The sequence below is a fragment of the Branchiostoma floridae genome, chromosome 12 (assembly GCF_000003815.2).
Source record: "Branchiostoma floridae strain S238N-H82 chromosome 12, Bfl_VNyyK, whole genome shotgun sequence".
NCBI lineage: Eukaryota > Metazoa > Chordata > Leptocardii > Amphioxiformes > Branchiostomatidae > Branchiostoma > Branchiostoma floridae.
In genome coordinates, this window is record NC_049990.1 from 17,204,345 (window position 1) to 17,210,344 (window position 6,000).

The 6,000-nt window shown below is 41.5% G+C and overlaps 1 long non-coding RNA gene across 1 annotated transcript; it reads right to left on the reverse strand.

Annotated features, from left to right (window-relative positions):
• Positions 1 to 774: 774 nt before the first annotated feature.
• On the reverse strand, positions 775 to 4,401 carry LOC118427710. The gene is made up of 3 exons (XR_004832565.1): positions 4,038 to 4,401; positions 3,290 to 3,416; positions 775 to 2,183 (listed from the first exon to the last, which is right to left on the reverse strand). It is a non-coding gene; the product is annotated as an uncharacterized LOC118427710 (long non-coding RNA).
• Between the last annotated feature and the right edge of the window lie 1,599 nt (positions 4,402 to 6,000).

The window sequence follows — 6,000 nt, forward strand, 5'->3', positions numbered from 1 at the left end:
GCTTATTGTACAGAAATGATTAGAAATTTTGGGAATTACCTTTTGACAAAATGATTATAACTATTGTCTCTCAACTCTCAGACCATATGGTTGCGATTTTTTTCAATTTCATTTTATTTGTGACTGCGCCATCCACATTGGAATTATATGTACCAACAAACTTACCAGGCTCGAAAGCAGAAACTTTTTTTTATTCATGGTAATCAATTGTCACAGATTTTTGGCTGTGATTACTAATAAATAGGTCTTGTACTTGGGAAGATTATATAAAAGTTAGGACCTTCCACACTGCATGAAAAGTCGAATTTACCCCATTGGTAAATGCGATGTATAGCCGGGTAAAGTTTAGATTTACCAGGGATTTATCGACATTTACCCGCCGGTAAAGGTGCAAATATACCAGGCATTTACCCGCATGGTATAGCGGGTAATGTTTGCCTGATTTACCCACATTTACCAGGTTCGTGTAAATATGCGTTTACCGAGATTTACCGTACGAGGTATTTCTCATATATTTTGCGCATTTACCGACATTTACCATGCGGAGTATTTCTCATATAGCTGTATTTACCCATATTTACCTTGGATTTATACATACCTTTACCAGAATATTCAATGCTATATTTATCCCTCTTTACCCACATTTAGCTGTATTTACCTTGGATTTATACAACCTTTACCAGAATAATATCATATGCCCCCCTTTACCCATATTTAGCCGGTAGTTAACCGATTACTCCCCAGAATTACCCATGATTTTGAATCATAACACGATTTGTGGCCAAACTCAGCATTATTTATTGGATAAACATATCAACAATGACAGTTAGGATTTCTAAAGGGTAAACAGATAAATAACAGATATACAATTGTGGCCTTTTCTTATAAGCTATATAGCTAATGTTAATAGCATGATTGAACATTGGTCAACTGTCCTGTGTACAAGCTGATCAGTTACAAGCAGCTTTTATCATGGATGATATTTAAGAAAGTATTTTATCATCACACACTATCTAAACCTATCATCAGTCTCCGTCATTGTGCACTGACAAACAGGCTTTAGAAATTATATACAATATTTTTGCCATACACTATTTGCCCATCACATTTCATCTGCAATTAGCCCAGTCTCTACCAGACTCTGGCTTGGTCAAATACTAATAGGGGACTTGAGTAATAGGAGTGAACCAACTGGCAGGCAGATAACTGAATAGACTACAAAGGACAGAAATCCCATGGAAACTTATTTGTCCCTACTTGGACAAGCTGACATGTCTGCTTGGAAGTTGGAGACTACAATAAGCACTCAGTTAAGAATTTGCAATGTACTTACTGTGTACTGTAACAGTTGTATCATATATTGTGTGCAACATCCAAACTATGCTGTCACTGTTAACAAATGTAAAAAGCAAAATGTGCAACTATGATCAAGATGAATGAAAGAAACAGTAACATGACACTGAAATGCAGTGCATTAATGACCTATGAAAGACTTATGTAACATTCAATGGGGCCTGTATTGTTTTACACTTTGCCAACATGATCCTATTACTAGTATTAGCATCATGTGATGCTACATGTTTATTCAAGCAACAATTCATCATTTTCGAAACTTCATAGATTGGGGAATTAATAAGTTCATAACAGATTAAAAACAACCAAGTGATCTGGCTAAGAAATCCATTTCCTTTGGAGAAGGGTGAGGGTCAGATGCATGTCAGGGCTCAAAATACCACCTGTATATGCAGGTACAAGCATATTGTATGGGACCTGTGTAGGTACAATGTAATTCTGACAATTATGTAAAATGTATCATAATCACACGGTTCATACAATCACACAACAGTGAAACACAATTTGCTTCATACTGGAAGTCTTCAAAGCTATGAAGATTTTAGTGGCCCTTAGGTTAACAGCAATCACATAAAAGAACAAAGTTGTTGTCAATAAAGATATTGAAATACAGATGAGTAAACTTTTAAAGTCCAGCCAAACTGTGAACACCTGAGTTACTAGTACATTCTGTGGAACTGCGTACAGACATCCTCTTGTCATCTATATTCAAGTCCACTGCTGCGAAGCACTCCGTGTAGGGTCCAAACAAGCACAGGCTGCCTTCTTCTGTGTCTGAATGCTGAACTTCTTGGCATGAGTTTGGAGTCCTTTGTGTGGTGAGTCAGTTCCTACATGATAAAACAAAAGTATCACAGAATATAAATCTATGTGTGGAAATCTAGCCTATTTAAATTTGCAACTGAAGGGTAGTCCCCATGTGTACTGAAAATTGATAAATATAGAATACAACAACATGGTGTACCAGCCTGACTGGGTCAAGCGATCCGACCCGTGGGAGGGCTGGGACTGAGAGTAATGCCGAATACATTGTGTTGTATTTTTCATGTAAATTTCGTGTCGTCATACCTGGGCCACGATATTGGTCGATACGGGTTTTCTGGACCGGGCAATGAAAAGCTGTATCACACAGGCTTCCATCGAACACTTCAAACATACTCTACCCACACCGAGGGCGGCGTGGTCTAAAATTCGAATACCTGATTCAGACGTTAAAATTGCTGCTGTAACTGTTTTTTTGTTCGAGGACACCAAATTTTTTTTAACTTCTGGCGCGTTTTGCATCGAAACTTGTGTTTTCTCAGGTAGGTATGTTACAAATAAAATAAAACATGGTGTATTGAAATACATCATCCTCGGTCCCACCCCTCCTACGGGTCGGATCACCCTCCGGCCTTCAGGTGATCCTGGTACCTTAGGTGATACAGAATACTCCGCCGTGTTGTATTCTATACATGTATATCATATCCAGGTCGGAAAACTCTCAATTTAATTGCTAAACTACTCATAAAAAGGATAAAACTCGCTACATTGTTTCAACCTGCACGGTGCAAACAACTCTATTCTTTAAATAACATCAATTCGAGAAAAATTCGAACAAAAGAACTCCATTCGCTTGAGTTGAGTATGTTCTATTCAATTGATGGAAACCTGTCTAATACAAATAAAAAGCCTGTGTGATACGGAAAATCATCATCCGGTCTGGAACACCCCTATCAAATGTTATCAGGTATGACACAAATAAAAAATATATACACAGCAATCAAGGAACATGTCACACGATTTTGACATAACTGGGGTAGTTGTGCTTCGTCCCATCACAACAACTAACTAAAACCAGACTAAGCAGAATCATGATAACGGCATGCCTCGGTAAACACTGAAGTACATGCCAATGATGATATTGGTCATGCAGGACTGTAGTTTTGAGGCTTACCTATGGAGTGTGTAGCAGCATTGAAGTACTCAGCAGCTAAACTTCTGGCTGATGCTTGCTTTACTTCTGGCTATCCACCCTCACAACTTGTGCTGCATGTCTGAAGGAGGTATCTACTGCAGCTGTACTGGAGGCATATAAAAAGGGAAATAATGACACAATCAGATCCAGCCATCCCTGAATTTAATACATACACACCGTGACTTAAATCCATACCTTAAATATAATAGTCATCAAATTAGTGACCAAACAACTGTCAGTTACTGAACAGTGTTCAAATTGTTAAAGGTTAGCCCTTGATAATAATAGTCACAACTTGATCGACAGCCTTGGCTGTGTGATGCCAGCCATGATTTGAACGAATACATGAATAAATATATTTAAATATGTATAGTACTAGTATAATCTATAAAATATAAATAATCATTTGGAAGCATTAATTTAATCCTACTGGTTTCAAGTTTAACAGTATGTATGTGACTACAAATTAATTCTCTTATCAACGCACAATTATTCACCCATCAAGTGCTGTTGCTGTTTTGTATCATAAAACCAGATACGAAATGCCTGTTGTCCAATACATTTTCCTATTAAATGGGGGAGGGGGTAGGTTAGTTGGAGACAAATTTGTTTCTAACGATTACATGTCAATAACAAAACAAGTGGGAAAAGCAAAAGCGAACCTACTTTTTGCTTAAAAAACGAAGCACACTGAAAGGCAAGCACAGTCTATATATTTTCTACTCACCGAAGTACACGTTGGATCCTGCGGGGAGGAGTGCGCCGCCCAGGGTGGGAGGGGGGCGGCCGCCAAACGTACAACTAAAACATCATTCACGATAATTTTCCGTCCGTTTGAGCTTACACCATATTCCCCCTACACTCACAAGCCTCTCCCAAATTGCTGACCGACCATAGCAGACTCCTTGTGCCATTTGTAGCGTAGAAAACGATACGTAAAACCCCGTAGTCATGTCTGATCTCATATCTCGTAACGACTTTTTGTAATCGTCCCGCCCGCATGGTGCGCATGCGTTTCCGACGGTCCAATCAGATCGTAGTATTTCTGTGGCCTTTAGGATGTTGACCCTGAGGTCAGAAGTTGACCTTTTAGGACCCAATACAGCAAGAAGGCCATGGGGGACATTTGTGACACAATGTGTAAAGCTTATCTTCCTTGGTTAGATTCAAGTTTGCTTTACAGCATCTGTTTAAAGATTGACCTGTTATCTTTTGGATTTTTCACTGTAGATTTTAGAGTTGTTTTAACTAAAAGCTGTGACCTTTGTTATTTATCACAAACTGTGTAGCATATAAATACATAAGATCTGTGATTGTGAACTGTCTTGAGTTTTAACTGAAGCATTTTTCTTCATAAATATATAAGGGGCCCGTTATGTAATTCTAAGTATGGTAAACAATCATGGTAAAATACTTATTAATAGAGACTCATTCATGAATGAACTACACCTACAATTTCACTCAAGGCCTAAAAAGCTAGTCGACTGGTAATGATGACTGTGTTCAACTTTTATGCTTTGTCCCCAATACTATTATCTCAGGGCGGTGAGGTGTTCTATACCCTTTGGGTGCCCCCATCCTGACATAACTCTTATCTCAAGGCAGTGAGGTGTTCTGTACACTGTGGGTACCCTCGCCCTGGGATAACTCTTATCTCAGGGCGGTGAGGTGTTCTGTACACTGTGGGACCGTGTGGTGTTCTGTACACTGTGGGTACCCTCGCCCTGGGATAACTCTTATCTCAGGGCAGTGTGGTGTTCTGTACACTGTGGGTACCCTCGCCCTGGGATAACTCTTATCTCAGGGCGGTGTGGTGTTCTGTACACTGTGGGTACCCTCGCCCTGGGATAACTCTTATCTCAGGGCGGTGTGGTGTTCTGTACACTGTGGGTACCCTCGCCCTGGGATAACTCTTATCTCAGGGCGGTGTGGTGTTCTGTACACTGTGGGTACCCTCGCCCTGGGATAACTCTTATCTCAGGGCGGTGTGGTGTTCTGTACACTGTGGGTACCCTCGCCCTGGGATAACTCTTATCTCAGGGCGGTGTGGTGTTCTGTACACTGTGGGTACCCTCGCCCTGGGATAACTCTTATCTCAGGGCGGTGTGGTGTTCTGTACACTGTGGGTACCCTCGCCCTGGGATAACTCTTATCTCAGGGCGGTGTGGTGTTCTGTACACTGTGGGTACCCTCGCCCTGGGATAACTCTTATCTCAGGGCGGTGTGGTGTTCTGTACACTGTGGGTACCCTCGCCCTGGGATAACTCTTATCTCAGGGCGGTGTGGTGTTCTGTACACTGTGGGTACCCTCGCCCTGGGATAACTCTTATCTCAGGGCGGTGAGGTGTTCTATACCCTTTGGGTGCCCCCATCCTGACATAACTCTTATCTCAGGGCAGTGAGGTGTTCTGTACACTGTGGGTACCCTCGCCCTGGGATAACTCTTATCTCAGGGCGGTGTGGTGTTCTGTACACTGTGGGTACCCTCGCCCTGGGATAACTCTTATCTCAGGGCGGTGAGGTGTTCTGTACACTGTGGGTACCCTCGCCCTGGGATAACTCTTATCTCAGGGCGGTGTGGTGTTCTGTACACTGTGGGTACCCTCGCCCTGGGATAACTCTTATCTCAGGGCGGTGTGGTGTTCTGTACACTGTGGGTACCCTCGCCCTGGGATAACTCTTATCTCAGG